The 17169-nt window shown below is 34.6% G+C and overlaps 1 long non-coding RNA gene across 2 annotated transcripts; it reads left to right on the top strand.

The window, feature by feature from the left end:
• The first annotated feature begins 15537 nt into the window (after window positions 1-15537).
• On the top strand, window positions 15538-16434 carry LOC123988502. 2 transcript variants are annotated; one of them, XR_006830118.1, is made up of 4 exons: window positions 15538-15833; window positions 15930-16005; window positions 16107-16327; window positions 16395-16434. It is a non-coding gene; the product is annotated as an uncharacterized LOC123988502 (long non-coding RNA). The 2 variants fall into 2 exon arrangements; XR_006830117.1 differs by having other exon boundaries at window positions 16107-16418.
• Window positions 16435-17169: the final 735 nt, after the last annotated feature.

The raw sequence follows: 17169 nt of genomic DNA, 5'->3' as shown, positions 1-17169 counted from the left end.
CTGCACTGAAATGTAAGCCGGTACGAAGACAGAAAATTCATGATGTACAATGGACTTCAATTTCCAAAACTCGTCCATTCTTTGTACCAGTGGATACAGATAATGCGACAACAATCCATGCAGATGTCTCGGTTAAAGGATTCATTAATGCTGACCACGTCTCTGGATATGCTAATGTTATATTGCAATGTATAGTTTGCTGCGATAGTATGCGCCGAAAGTTATTGACATGTAAAAGTTCAGATGCTATGAGAGCTGTAGTCCAAGCTTACCTAGGCACTAATATACAGATACTTAACTCTTTTGCTGTTAGACAACATGCGGGTGGTACTTTCGTATAAAAAATTTCACAGGATGCATCTGAATTTTTCTTGCATATTATAAATAGTTATACTGATAAATATCCGAGCGATTGTGAAACATGAGTTAACTCACACAATATGTTGTAATTGTTGTCATCAAACGTCTGTTAACACAGAGGACAATATAATTTGAACACTACCCTTATCTCAGGTGGAAGGAAAAAGAATAACATTTCAGGATATCATTAACACCTATTCGGAATGGAACACAGTGGATGATGCTGTATGTACTCATTGTGAACAGAAGGATATACTTTCAAAAAGTGATATTACGACAGCTGAAAATATTTTCATAATACAATTACCGCTATTTCACAATAAAAATGGTAAAATTGTGGACATTAAAAGACCTAACATCGTAGCCGCGCATACAGAAAGCATATACGTTGCGCAAAATACATATAGGGCAACAAGCGCTGTATTGTATATTGATAGTAATAGTAAAGGCAAGAAACATTAAAAAAGACGTTCGTATACATTAATGATGAGACAATTCAATATAAGAAACAGTGGCCAAGAGGTGCAAAAGATGTATACATGATATTCTTTGAAAGAAGTAACGTAGGAAACCATCGCATGGCTACAAAAATACATGACACTCAATGCTCCAGAGATTAACTCTAACTACATTTCACACATATAAAGTAATTTAAAAAATAAATGTTAACCCACAAAAAGTACATTACATGTACAAAAAAGGTAACGCCAAGTATTATAGTTTAGGCATTATGAATGGAGCACCTCTTTACACTAATACACAATGCATTTCAGTGTGGCCCTGAAAACGTCGTGATATCCCACAAAAAGTACATTACATGTAAAAAAAAGGTAACGCCAAGTAGTTTAGGCACTATATGGTACATATTTTGTGAATTTTCTAAAAAAGTAATGGATATCATGCAAAACCAGCCAGGTGTTGAGTTATATATATTTTTCAAAATATTTATACTTGGCGTTTGGCTGCCTCGTTGCGATTCAACAAAATTTGTTGTACGTTATTCCAAACCTGTGAATACATTATCGACTTTATTGGAGCGAAGCTCCTCTATTAAACGACTGATAGGCATTTTTTGTGACTTTTTAACTCAAAAACTGGATTATCAATTTTGACCATTCTTTGCAAGCTGATCACAGTGGTCACTATGAGTGTTTATATAGAATAAAATTTATAGAATAAATTATAATTATATAGAATAAAATCGGTGATGTCCTTGAGGAATGGTCACAGAAACCGATACCCATGTTAAGGGGGTAGACGCAGGTAATGCAGACAGGTGACATTACTGGCAAACATGGGCCTAAACAGGGGTTTACGGGATACACTTTTCGTCCTTATATGAGAAGATTTGGGGCTGGGTGAGGGTTCGTTCGAAAGAGGAAGGTCCAATGCAAGGCGCTTTGGTCATGGTTCAACAAATTTTATTGAATCGCAACGAGGCAGCCAAACGCCAAGTATAAATATTTTGAAAAATATATATAACTCAATACTTGGCTGGTTTTGCATGATATCCATTACTTTTTTAGAAAAATCACAAAATATGTACCATATAGTGCCTAAACTACTTGGCGTTACCTTTTTTACATGTAATGTATTTTTTGTGGGATAGAATTGTCCCGCTCCGGTAAATTCTGACTGACTGAACGCGTGGATTTTATATAGCGCACCGTAGCACGCCTCGTTGCTGAAAAATACATACATATATGCCTACTCTGAAGAACCGAAGGAACGTGCAATCTGAGAATTTTTTTAGAAAAAGTTATTAGCTTCTTTAAATAAATGTTTTCTAATTCATAAAAGCATACAGCGTGCGTCACGCAATTGAAACGGTTTATATCTTGAATTTGGTAAGAGATAGGAAAAAGCTGTTCATGTAAAAGTTCAGTGGTATGATAATGTTTATTTTTCTATGACTTCATTTTCTTCGTGAATGCAACGATACACTAAAAAAATGCAGATGCACTTTTTGCAAATAGAATTGCATTTCTTTCTTTACATGTATCAACTCCTTGGAAAATTCTGGATAAAAAAGTAGTATTAAAACTTGTAACCGTACATTCGTACAGTTACATAGTATACATACACGGACAGCAACGCCGCTATAATTTAAGAGATGCCAAAAGATTAAGAAAAGTCTCTTCATTTTTGCAGGGGGATGAAAATAATATTGACCCTGACGATCTCAATTATACTCGTGAAGAGTATCCAAATTGATCCAAACGCAACACATTACAACTATCAACAAGGAATCGGAAGGATTATGGAAAATTATCACTATCTACATTTTTACATAAACATAACGTCCCTTAGACACACTTACAACAAAATCCTCATTAGTTATACCATATTATCTGGACGGGAGGAACTCAGAAATTCAAGTTTATTTAGGCAAACCGAATCCCTATGTAACGAAATTTATCAAAATCTACAACAAATTGCACCCCTAATCGAAAGGGTTAAAAGAGGATTAATAAATGGATTGGGTACAGTAATCAAATACATTTTCGAAAACCGGGATGCTAATGATCTTGACAAAATAAACAATTATTTGACTTCGCTCGAACGCCAACAACACGAAGACACATTAACTCTTGGTAAAACAGTAAGCATTATAAATACGATAAGTAATACCATAAATGGAAACACAGAAATGATTAACAAAAATTTACAAAATTTTGCAAACACTCTTAGTGAACAAAGTACGCGACTTGACCTCTTCGAAGCCATTATTACCCTTATCACTCAAGAATAACATTTTCTAAATTGACTTGAAAAAATTAAAAGGTCGTTCGTTTTCTCAGGAGAAGTGTTTGACTTAGAAATACTAACTTATGAACAAATGTCAGATATAAAAGCGCATTTATTAGAACTTTATTCTCGAAAAGAATTAATGCTACATTATCACAATTTATTGGATTTTCGATTTACTCAAGGATCAATCGTAACCGCCCCTGACTCCATTATCTATACACTTAAAATTCCGATCCTTAACCCTATCGAGTTTTCCTTATTTCAAAGACTTGCTACAATCAGTCATAACAATCAAACAGAAATTATAACTGCACCATGGAAATTAACAAGAACAACAGTCAAATTATTTGCTCATAAATGTCAACTAATATACGATCACGATTATCTGTGTTACCGAATTGTCGCAGAAGAGATCAGACCAATCCACATCTCAACGAATGTACCTCTAGTATTGGCTAGATTATATCCGCTATCGAACAACTCGACATTAATATCATGCAATTATCCGATAACTATTGAATATAACAAGAACAAAACCACCCTTCAAGGAACACACTTTGTCCAAGGAAACGATGTGCAAGTACAAGGTCACAATCTTAATGAAAATCTCGGAGAACTAAAGCAACCAGAAATCTTGCCTCTAATCATCAGGAATTATCAATTGAATTTGGAACCATTGAAAACGTTAACTTCACCTACAATTGATATACCAACATTTCAAAAGCTTGGAATCGAATTTCATATGTCTGTAACCAGTGTCGCAATTATATTTTTAATCATTATAGGCCTCTTAATCCACTTCACATAGAGGAAAAAGAGCAAAATACGTCAACCTACCCAAACAATCAATAACGAGGACGTCATTGAACTTCGGCAGGGAGGAGTTATGTGACAACACATAACCCCAGTCTTATCACCTCAGGCAGGACGTGGCACTGCAACAGACATAACAAAATTCCGACTCGAGGATGAGAATAAGACAAAGAGAAAAAGAGAGCTCACCATCGCCTCGACGACAATTCATTCATTCAGTATTGAACCATCGACCTAAGCTGTCGACCTGTACGGACAAAGTAAACGTGTAATTAAAAGAATATTGTATATTTACTTACCTCCTGTCACTTAACTCGCGCCAATGTTTCGCTTTCGTTCTTCAGGCGTATCGTCGCGATGCCTCTGGCGAGATGAGCGTTTGAATGTGTTTGTAAAAATACTTTAGGCGCTGTTGCTTTCCTAGATCGTGTTGCGCGCACGCTAGCTAAGAATTAAACCTTTCAAGTTCGTAACAAAACACGCAAGTGGCTCCACCAGGCCCAACGAAAAAACTACTGTAATACCGATGCGACGTCCCGAATCGGAGAGATCACGTGCCGTGTCTACCCCCTTAATTTTATATATCTAAATTCACTCCATATTTGCTGTTTTTAGCGATGTTTAAGAATATGAATGGTTTTTTATATTCATATTCTTAAATTCAATGCTTTATATTTACTTAAACACTATATTATTATACATTGTTACATATTGTTTACAAATTTGATTTTTATTTAAAAGTTTTTATAACATGTCACGTCCGGAAAATTTTGCAAATTTGTCCACCTCACGTTCCCTTATTAAGCCTTCGGGTTGGAGGGGTCTCCTCATGTAAGGGACGTGAGGGGAACAAATCACTTCTACATTATTTCAATTTTCTCCTCGACTCTGTACTTTCCCAACAAGCCTTCGGGTTGTGAGAGTCTTCTTCATGTGGGAAATGCACAGGGAAGAATTTGAGCTTATAATTATTCTATTTTTGTCTTTTCTTTCCTTTAGCTTCTCTTTCATTTCTGTATTCTTTTCATTAGTTTATTACCCCTCCTTGAAACTATCGTCGTGCTCAACTGCGTAGTAACAGATTTCGAGATAGACAAAAACTCGGTTTCGACCGAGGAGAGGTATCATAAACAGCGTTCGCTGCGCAGTTAGCCAGTGCTTCGCATTGTAGGGGTCTCCTCAGGTTAACTGCGCAAAAGCGTAAAGATCAATTTATCATTCGAATTTCAACCGAATCTCTCCTCTTTTTCACGCGTAGGCGCCAGTCGGTTCCAAACCCGATCGTATGTGCGAATTGAGTGTTGGAATGAAAGTATGAAATAGCATGAAATTCCAACATTCGAATGAGTGCAAAGGGCGAGGAATGAGAACCCTCACCCGCGAACGTTAGCAACATTCGAGAACTGTTTAGAGACGAAGGGTCACACAGAGTAATAAAAGTCATTGTATTGAAATCCAAGAATTACCTGAAACCAAGACCCAACGGTACGATTTTGAACAGAAAGAACGTTCTCGAACAAAGTTCGCTGCGAATACAGGAATGAATATTCGAATATCGAACAATTGAATACTGCTGAAATTATCAGTTAAATCATTGTATGCTATTAGGATTTTTAACGAACAACTCGCGCTACCACCGCAATTCGTGTTGTTGATCGATTTCTTTGCGAACAAAATAATTATGGATAGAGCCGATTGTTAATCAGAAACTCCTTGATCGCTAATTCGTTAATTACATGTAATAGTTTAATATTCATACTTCGTGTTCAGATTTAATTCATTAAATTGTTAATTATATCATTCCTATAGAATATTCTGGAAAACGTACGACGTGGAATCGCCGAAAACCGTTAAACAGAGATGAAACACTAAGAGAGAGAGAGAGCATGATCTAGAGGATTTCGTCTGGCACGCGCCCTTAACCAATAGCGACGCACGTGACGCTACCGTCACACGCTATGATTTGTTGAGATGTCCCCACGCAGGACATCGTCCTCATGACGGGCCCTTCCGGCCAGGATCGCGATCGATTCTGATAACTCTTCGTCGAACAATCGAGTAAGTCGTGACGGGAGCCCGTGCGTCTAGAGATAGAGTTGCCGATTTGTACTTCGTGTAATTTAGCTGCGCGGCAAGTCCTACATATAAAGCCGGGTATCCACCAGTATCAAACGCCCGTATCGTATCACCGTTCCGAACCCTTTTGAATAGGCAGACGTTGCCTCGTTGCATACCACGGCGTGCTACGGCTCGGACAATAGTTCTTCGTGTCTTGAAATAAACTCCTATAGGCGAGAAGTTTCGATTTGCTGCATGCTGTTTCTTTAGTGTAATTATCCAAACCATATCGTGTTTGGTATCATTTTAATCAGAAAAACATCGCAAATATCTTGGTAACAGTTTTTTAAGAACAAAATGAAAAATAACAAAGTTCAGTCGTTGCATTAGTATTATCTCACTGATGTATCCAATTCCAAATCATATTATCTCGTGCCTCAAGTGTCATGTTTCCACTTGACATAGCATTTCGGGCCTTCGCCTGGGTATGTTGTTTTTACGTTTCAAGTGGTTTCCGAACCAATCCTTTGAACGACAAGAAACCGACAATTTTCGGATCGGCCCGTTCCTTCGCCTCCGTACCACAGACCAATAGAACTTTCGATACTCGGCAACGGAAAAATCTCTGGAAAATTAACATTGTCCTTTTTCAATAATCACACAGGTGATTATTAACATTGCTCTTTTATGTACAGCGTAGCACCGAAGATAATTGATCTGTTTAAATATATTTAGACGATAAAATTTGTCTAAATTAAATTAGATTAAATTCATAAATAATTTCATCGCTTTTGAAATGAATCCAATAATACCGCAAGATTTCAAATAAATTGAAACCCAAGTGACGGCACGAAACGCTATGTCAAGTGCCAACGCATGAACCTTTCCTTCGATGCAACAGCAAAGAATCGACAAATTTTTCGGATGGATCCGTTGCCTCCGTTCCTTTGGAACGCCACGCAGCAAAACGAAACTCCTCGCCTGTAGTGGCCCAGTCCTATTGCCTAACCGTTTATATCAAGAAACGAAGAAATGTTGTCCGCGCCGCAGCATGCCGTTGCATGCAACGAGGCAACGTCTGCCTATTCAAAAGGGTTCGGAACGGTGATACGATACGGGCGTTTGATACTGGTGGATACCCGGCTTTAGGCAGAGTGTCGTGAGGGTGAAATTCCGGATACGCGGCAAAGACTCAGAGACGCGCACGTTAAGCTTTCATACTATTAAACTTCTATCTTTTCTCTTTCTTTTAATCCGTTGATCGCGTAATTATCATATTAACTTCATTCGCGTTTAATTATTCTATTTTTGAAAATGGTAATCGTCTTGTGTATCGTCTTAGCTAATTTTATTCGCAATAAACGGCAAACGGGTGCGCGACAAATGCTAGTGCGACATCATTCTCTCAACTCTCTTGGTGTTCCAGATTCAACAGCGATCTTTCAACGAACCAATAGCGATTTCAAAACGATTTTATCGTATATCTTAACTACATTTTCACGGTAAGCCTGTCAATTACTAATTCGTCGAGCACGGCATTGTGATTCATTTTCGACAAGGCAAAACGGGCGATCTATTAAGCCTACGGGTTATGAGAGTCTCTCCATTTTAGATCGTGTCGATTTTCACGTTCAGGTACTGAATTATAAATTATACGCTATATTAATATTCTGAATTTCGATCTATCGCGATTTTCTGTGTGTGACGATTGTTCGACTGCGATACTTTATCGGGAACGACCTGTAAAGCCCTTTCGGGGGTTGTGAGAGCCTCTCATTCAGGTCGTTACCTCGCGGATAGAAACCGCCAGTTTTTCCATCTTTCTATTATATTTGGTCGAGCAAGCCGTCTAACATTAAAATTTTCAACTAAAATCCGTTTAAATTATATTGGAAAGTCTCATCGTGAATCAAAGAAGAATACCTTTTCTGATCAAAATCACGTTTATAAAATAGGTTAAGCATCTTTACCCTTGTTAACCAGTATTGTTCTAATTTGAATTCATCTAATACTAATTATCAGTATTTAACAGAATTTATCAGTATTCATTCAATAGTCATTTTCAGTTCTGTATTAGCTTCAATAGTTTTGAATTATATTATTTTCTTGCACACTAAATAGTATTAACATTTCTTTCAATTTCCATTCCTGATATTATTCTACGTTTCAAATCCACGCACGCCAACACAACGTTTCAAGGAGGGACCCATACGGGTCCCAGAACACTGACGAACCCAACGGAAATAAATTCTATCAAAATTTCCGTCTTTTAATTTGTTCAGACCGTAGGGGGCGTTAACGCGTCATAAACAATCAGAACTGGTGGCAGCGATACCTTTCTCATCGCCCAGAAATAAGAATAATTCTAATTAAATTTCCTTAACATTAATTTTAATTAAATTTTCTTTTTACGTTGCGCGCTCGCCTCGCGCCGCGCAACGTAAAAGTTAAAAATATTAGTTATTTTGATTAATTAAGATTGAAAGTGCGACGAGAAAGATCTCGCTGCCATCAGTCCTGACCGCGTATGACGTGTTAACGTCCTCTACGATCAGAACAATTTAAAAGACGGAAATCTAGGTAGTATTTATTTCCGTTGGGTTCGTCAGTGTTCTGGGTCCCGTACGGGTCCCTCCTTGAAACGTTGTGTTGGCGTACGTGGATTTGATGTAAGAAAAGATGTTATAATTCAAAGAAATAAAATAAACTGGTTAGTGTGCGAAAATGAGATGTAATTCAAAGAAAACTATTGCAGCTAACAAAGAAAATGATTTTTAACTGATTACTGAAATAATACTGATTAATGTAATCTGATAAATAGCTGAATTTGGATATACAGTAAAACTTGGATATATGCAACAAACATTGGGACCCAGGCGTTGCATATATCCAGTCGAGGTGTCGAATCTCGGGTTACACGCGACGAGCAGCCAAGCGTGAACGTAGAAAAGGACAGACAGTGGTGGAAAGAGAGAGGTCCGATGATCAAAGGAAAGAGCCGAAACGTATCGGTGTGACTAAACTAATTCAACTATAAAACTTTTTTATTTTTGACTTTTTTTACTGAAACTTTTACTAACGCATTGGTGAAATTTTTCTGATTAAAATGATACCAAACACGATATAGTTTGAATTATAATTACTTGCTAAAATTGATGTTAAAAGTTGGCGAAAAGCAAAGGAGGATTGGAAATGAAAACCGGTTGCGGCGTCGACTCGGGTTTCAAACGTTGCATATATCCAAGCGAGGTGTCGATTCTGGGCATTTAAACGTTGCATATATCCAAGCGAGGTGTCGATTCTGGGCATTTAAACGTTGCAAATATCCAAGCGAGGTGTCGATTCTGGGCATTTAATGTTGCATATATCCAAGCGAGGTGTCGATTCTGCTTCCGTACAAATCGTTTGTACCGTGCCGCGTTACCTATTCTACGTTCTTACAAATCGTTTGTACCGTGCCGCGTTACCTATTCTACGTTCGTACACAACATGCGACGTGTTGCATGTTGCATGTTGCGAGTTTCATGTATCTTTGGTGTACGGCCTGCCTTATACATATGTAGCCAAATCATATCGTGTTTGGTACCATTTTAATCAGAAAAATCTCACAAATGCATTAGTAAAAGTTTCATTAAGAAAAAGTTAAAAATAAAAAAGTTTTATCGTTCAATTAGTATTAGTCACACCGATATTACGGTCGGATCATATTACACGGTTTCCTCGCCGAGCGGCTCGGTTCGGCTTAGGGGGATCCCCCCAAGTGGAGGGGATAGCGATGTTGCATATATCCAGACAAACTTTTGTTGCATATATCCAGGTTTTACTGTAAACAGTTATGATTTACAAGGGTAAAGATGCTTAACCTATTGTATAATAATGACTATTGCTTGATTGAAAATCGATTAAAATACAAATAGCCTTTGATTTGAATTGAGATCTATTAATATAAATTGTGAGCGCAAATATGTTTTATCACCAAATGACTATCTCGACAATTAGAAATTGGCAAAATAGCGGATCCAATCAGAGGGTACGACTTGAATGAAGAGACTCTTACAACCCGAAGGCTTAATAGATCGTCCGTTTTGCCTTGTTGAAAATGATCGCAATGCCGTGCTCGACAAATTAGTACTGAACAGGCTTACCGTGAAAATGTAGAATACAATATACGATATAAATCGCTTTGAAAACTCGCTGATGGATCGTGGAATAATCGCTGTAGAATCTGGAACACCAAGAGAGAGATGATGAGGCTGTCGCACTAACACTTGTCGCGCGCCCGATTGCCCTTTTATTGCGAATATGAATTTAACTAGACGATACACAAGACGATTACAAGTTTTCAGAAAATAGTATAATTAACGCGAATGAATTTAATACGGATATTACGCGATCAAACGGATTAAAATAAAAGAAAGAGAAAAGATAGAATTTTAATAGTGTGAAAGCTTAACGTGTGCGTCACTGAGTCTTTGCAATGTATTCCGAATTTCACCCTCGCGACACTCTGCCTACGGGTAGGATTTGCCGCGCAGCTAAATCACGTGAAGTACAATTACAACTCTATCTCTAGACGCACGGGCTCCCGTCACGACTTACTCGATTGTTCGACGAAGAGTAATCAGAATTAGTCGCGATCCTGGCCGGAAGGGCCCGTCGCGAGGACGATGTCCTGCGTGGGGACATTCCAACAAATCATAGCGTGTGACGACAGCGTCGCGCGCGTCGCTATTGGTTAAAAACGCGTGCTAGTTAAATTCCTCTAGGTCATATTCTTTCTCTCTCCTGGTGTTCCATCTCTGTCTAACGGCTTTTCGGTGTTTCTACGCCGTAGAATTTCTGGAATATTCCATTCTCGCTTTAATTCCAATATCAGATATAAAACGATGCGATTATCAACTAATAGTTTAACTAATAGTTAAATCAGAACTGTTAGACAATAAAAAGCAAATAATTATGATTACGGGTTATATCTATTATACTATTATGTATAAATAATTAATCGGCAATCACGAGGTGCCCTGTTTTACAATTGTTGGCTCGTTCATAATCATTTGTTCGTAAATAATCAATTCTCAACACGAATCGTGCTGGTACGCACGTTGTAAAACATTCGATGTTTGAATGCAATCTTCAATTATTCAATATATTCGTCGTCTTTGATTATTAAGTCGAATATTCGTTATTACATTAGCAACGTAGTTAGTTCGAGAACATTCTTGCTATTCGAAAATTACCGTTGGGTCTTGGTTTCAGGCAAATTCTCGGAATTCGATACAAAGACTTTTATTGCCCCGTTCGTCCCTTCGCCCCTAAACAGTCTTCGAACGCTTGCTTGCGAGGGTTCTCATTCCTCACTCTATCTTTCAAACAAACATTCAAATTGCTAGTTCATTTCGCGTTTCCATTCCAGCATACAATTCATGCATACGATCGGATTAGGGACCGACTGGCGCCCACGCGTGAAAAAGAGAAGGGTATCGGTTGAAAATTAAGAGTTAAATTAATCTTTACGCTTTTGCGCAGTTAGCCTGAGGAGACCCCTACAATGCGAAGCACTGGCTAACTGCGCAGCGAACGCTGTTTATGATACCTCTCCTCGGTCGAAACCGAGTTTTTGTCTATCTCGAAATCTGTTACTACGCAGTTGAGCACGACGATAGTTTCAAGGAGGGGTAATAAACTAATGAAAAGAATACAGAAATGGTGAAGAGAATGAAAGAATAGAAACGAATAGAATAATTATAAGCTCAAACTCTTCCTTGTGCATTTCCCACATGAAGAAGGCTCTCACAATCCGAAGGCTTGATGGGAAAGCACAGAGTCGAGGAGAAAATTGAAATAATGTAGAAGTGATTTGTTCCCCTCACGCCCCTTACATAAGGAGACTCCTATAACCCGAAAGCTTGATAAGGGCACGTGAGGCAGACAAATTTGCAAAATTTTTCCAGACATGACAAGTCATAAAGTTTCACTAATCATTTCTTCTCATTTTCATACTTGAAACATTAGTATACAATTTTCTTCAATAAAATAAGAATGGCATTTATTACTTAAATTATTTTTCTTCAATCAGTTTTGATAAGTTGATAGAAGTTCTTGTTCTTTATTTGTTAATTGCATTATTTTCACCACCCAGTTTTATTTTTAGATTTTGTTTAATATCCAAAAGTGATAAGCCTTCTTCAATAAAATGATAATTACAAATATGTTTATAAAAAGTATTGCCATAAAGAATAGTTTTCATAGTTCAACTTGCTTTTCTTCAACATTCATTGCATTTCATGATTACACCCGTAATCTTTTCAAGATATTTCGTTAGATTTATTACTATTGTTTTTTTGCTCATTTAAAATTTGTAAAATCATATCTAATTTTTGACTTATGTTATTATCAAATTTAATAATATTTTTTAAAGTTAATTTGCTATGTGTAGCTAAACTTAAAGCGTCATTTGATTTGTTTAATTGCTTTTCATTAATAAATTTAGCACTAATTTCTTGTTCACCAATTGAACCATCACCAATGCCTTTGTAAGTTGCATGCAAATCTAAATTCAATTTAGTTAAATCAGTGCCATAAAAATACCACAATTTTGTACTTGATTTATTTGCATAATGTTTACCTAAATAATGAATTTTAACTTTTTCATTAGTGACATCAATACCAGTTTCTTCAAACATTTCATTGATAACAGTTTGATAATGATCATTATTTTCTAAACCACCTGTAATAGTGCTATATTTACTAATTTGTTTATTTTTAAATAATGGATTGTATTCTTTGGTTAATAAATAATGATATTCGTTATCTTTTAAAACATAGGGTAATATAACAATACCTTTGTTATTACATCAAGGTTCTTCAACTCCATGCATAAAATCAACTTTAATTAATTTTAAATATTCTTCATTCATAAAAAATCTTCCTTTCACAAAAATAGTTTTGAAAAATAAAAATTGTAACAACATAGGTTACAACTCAAATTATTTTCAAACTTCCTTATGTGAAAGAAAGATAAAAAATATATCTTTATAGATAGGTCTACTTTTTGGTCGATGTACCTAATGTGATATTCAATTTTTATAATTTAAATTTATCACATTTAATTAAAAATTCAACTGTAATCTTTAATTTTGTCATTATTTAGTGATAATTTCCCATTAGTTATCAAGTACTAATTTCCCAAAAGTGAAGTTAAATATACTTGGTGATAAATATGGAAAGAAGCATGACTATGAAAGAAAAATATAAGTACAAAATTATAGATGATATTATTAAGAAAAAATTATCTAAACATCAAGCCAAAAATAAACTTAACCTAACAATCAGAAGAATCAACCAACTAATTCAAATTTTTAATAGAGAAGGTAAAATTGGTTTTATTCATAAATCTCCCAATAAAATTTCTAATAAGGCAACAAAAATTGAAATTAAAAATGAAATCATAAACTTGTATAAAAGCAAATATTATAATTTTAATTTTCAACATTTTCATGAAAAAATAATTGGTGAAGAAAAAATTAAAATTTCATATAGCACACTTTATACTATATTAATCAAAGAAAAAATTACTTCACCCAAAAGACATAAAAATAAAAAAAATAACTTACATCCAAAAAGAAATCGAAGAACAAGTTTTGGTGAATTAATTCAAATGGATGCAAGTAATCATCATTGATTTGGTAATAATAAACCAAAAGCATTTTTACATGCTGCAATTGATGATGCTACAGGAAATATTGTTGGACTATGATTTGATCATCAAGAAACATTAGAAGGTTATTATAATGTTTTTTATCAAATTTTAACTAAATATGGCATACTAAAAACATTTCATACTGATAACAGAACAGTTTTTGGATATAAGAAAAAAATCGATGCAAGTAAAATAAACACAGAAAATGACACTTATACTCAATTCCAAAAGTGCTGTAATGATTTTGAGTATTGAAATAATTAGAACCTCAATTCCACAAGCTAAAGGTAGAATTGAACGCTTATTTGGAACACTTCAGAGTCGCTTAATTAATGAACTTAGACTTAATAAAATTAAAACTTTAGAAGAAGCTAACCAGTTTCTTAAAACATACATAAATGCTTTTAATAAGCAATTTGCTTTTCCTATTGATGATAACAAATCTGCTATGATTAAAGCTCCTACACAAGTAGAAATAAATATTTATCTTTCAAGATTTTCTAAAAGAAAAACAGATAGTGGCTCAACTATAACATATTATGGTAAAAAGTATTTTCCTTATAAAAATAACAAAGTTCAATACATACAACATAGAACTGACGTAATTGTACTTAAATCGTTTATTAATCACTTATATCTTACAATTAGTTACAATAATCAAATATATGAACTAAAAGAAATACAACTAAAACCAATTATTAAAGCCAATCTGATAAAAACAAAAAAAGTTTATATACCAAATAAAGATCATCCTTGAAGATATGGATATCAATAATTGCTAATTAAATTATATTTTATAAGAGATTGTATTTTTTTGAATAACAAACCATATAAATTTTTAAAATATTTATCTATGAGCAAATTAGATGCTTTAAAATTGATTTTAAATATAAAAAAGTTTCTACATTATAAATTAAATTGATTTTAAATATATAAAGATATTGCATTTGCAATCACTTATTTTTTTTTATATTTTTGGTGATTTAGAAGTTGATGGTTTACAGCCACTTGTTGAAGGTTTTTGCCATTTACTTAATTTTTCGGTTGCTTCTTTTAAACGTTTATCTTTTTGTAATTTATTTAATTCTTCTTGTTTATTTTTTTCTTGTGCTTTTCTTTCTCTTTCAGCTCTAACTTTGACTAAAATTTCCAAATGTCTATTTTGTTTTTCTTTTTCTGTCATATTTTCTACTTTTTCGGTTGCTTTTCTTATTTTTTTATTTTTGTCTTTTGCTTTCTTTAATTTTTCTTCTCTTTCTGCAAGTGCTAATCTTTCATTTCTTTTTTGCCATTTATCCATTTTTAACACGCCGCTTGTTGAAGGTTGATTTTGTAAATCTGTTAAATTACTTTTTTTTTATCAACTCTTCAATTTTTCTCTAATGGCATGTTTTTGATTGTATCAGAAGAATAAATTCAAGGTTTTTGTTTTCTATCAGAATAAATCCCCATTCTTGTTTGTTCATTTGTTTTATAACGAATAATTTGATTTTGTTTTATAATTGTTTCATCTTTTAAAATATTTAATACATTAATTACATCGTTAGTATCTGTATAATCTTTTGTATAAACCATGATTGCATAACTATTTGACTTATTACCGTTATTCGTAGAAACTTTTGAATGTCAAAGTTTACCATTTTGAATATTTTTTTTAATCTTATTTCAAATAATACTTACTTCTTTGTCATTAGGAAACAACATTCATTTCCCAACTTTTTTTGAATCTATTTCTATATTCTCATATTTATTATTATTTGCTCATAATCAATCATAATTTTGACTTATTTATCAGTTGGTAGTAATTTACGAGTGATGCCCACTTGGACGTCGACCGATTGGACGCGTCCCGATTGGACGGTCCCGATTGGACGCGTTCCTTTTGGACCAGGCCCTCCAAGCTCCACTCTTGTGATTTTGATGCAAATTTTAGGTTTACGCCTCACTACCAGGAGGCGCTGATGTCACTTCTCTACATGCATAGCTTGTATCACTGATTTTAACACACAACTAAAGATATCGTGACGTCATGTTCCCGCGAAATTTGTCGCCGCGTTTTTCAATTGTTTCAAAATTTAAAGAGACAAAAGAAATATGGCGCACATGGTTGCACATGGTGTGATGGTGGCAGCGTAGGTGATTGAATTTCCAGGTTCGTGAATTCCGTTATTATAATTATTACTATTATTATTACTATTGCTATTATTATTATGACTATTATGATTATTGAAAAAGATATTTTTTAAAGTTTTTTCTAGGTGTTTAGGTTTGTCAATAACTTCTGCTGATGAGATGCAGTAACAGGAGGAGAAGCTAGAAATTAAGTAAGTACAGAATGTTTTAAAATTGTTACTGAAAACATAACTGTTTACATTGCTATTTTAGTAATATATTTAATTTTAATTATTAAAATGTATCTTTAAAGAAAGAGGAAGAAACTATGCATCATCAGAGGGTGTATTAACGAAAACAGCAGGATGTTCTCCTTCCCCTTAGAGAGAAAGGATAAGAAGAGGATGGCACAGTGGGTGGAAGTATGTGACAACCCAAAGAAATTCTGAGTGATCTGTAGTAGATACTTTAAAGAAAAATACTTCATGAGGAAAAGATTAACAACATCAGCAGTTCCAACACTGAACTTACTTGGTAATTACTCTTATGTATACTTTTTATAGCATATGTAAATAATTGTTAATGAAAATATTTATTACAGTGTCAGAGACTACCTCTATTAAAATAGAGCAACAAGACACCTGCATGCAAATGAAAAGAAGAAAAAGAGGAAAATTGTAAGTGTTCAGTTTACATATACAATATATGTATAAAACCATTAACATGGTATTAATACACTAAGCATATATAATAATACTTTTTACATGAAGTGTATGTATAATATTATATAATTTTGTTGTTATAGTTAAACCTGACTGCACCAGAGGAGTGGAGAACGTGATTTTCGATTGCATGTTATTGTATATTATTATTGATATATATATATTTATTATATTTTAGGAAAAATTTAATATATTTCCATTACTATACATATATTGTTGTAATATTTTCCTTTCCTTTATTTTTATTTTTCAAAGTTTTGAATAAGTAAGACCATGCACACGTATGTAGGGACCATGTGCTTGTGTGTGTACCTCACCGATATCATTTATATGTGTTTGTAGCGACACCAGTGATCCTGGTAGTGAGGCGTAACACTAATTTTAGTTACAGCATTAAATACGGGAGTTTGGAGGGCCTGTTTTGGACGTCGTGCCGTTTGGACGTCGCGCCATTTGGATTCGGGTTAAACTTCGTCTTAGGGGACCAAAAATTAACGGGTCCAAAATATGTGTTCTTGTAGTGTTTGACCTGAAAAGTCCGAAAATGCAAGTTAGAAGTCCAGGAAACCAATAGTTTAAGAAATACAAGTGTATAAATATGTGTGTACTTGGCGTACTTGGACAGATCAGTACGATGCGATATTGACTCTTCCC

This window comes from Osmia bicornis, chromosome 14 (genome assembly GCF_907164935.1).
Source record: "Osmia bicornis bicornis chromosome 14, iOsmBic2.1, whole genome shotgun sequence".
Lineage (NCBI taxonomy): Eukaryota > Metazoa > Arthropoda > Insecta > Hymenoptera > Megachilidae > Osmia > Osmia bicornis.
The sequence above is the reverse complement of the archived record's forward strand: the minus strand, read 5'-3'. Positions and strand labels throughout refer to the sequence as shown.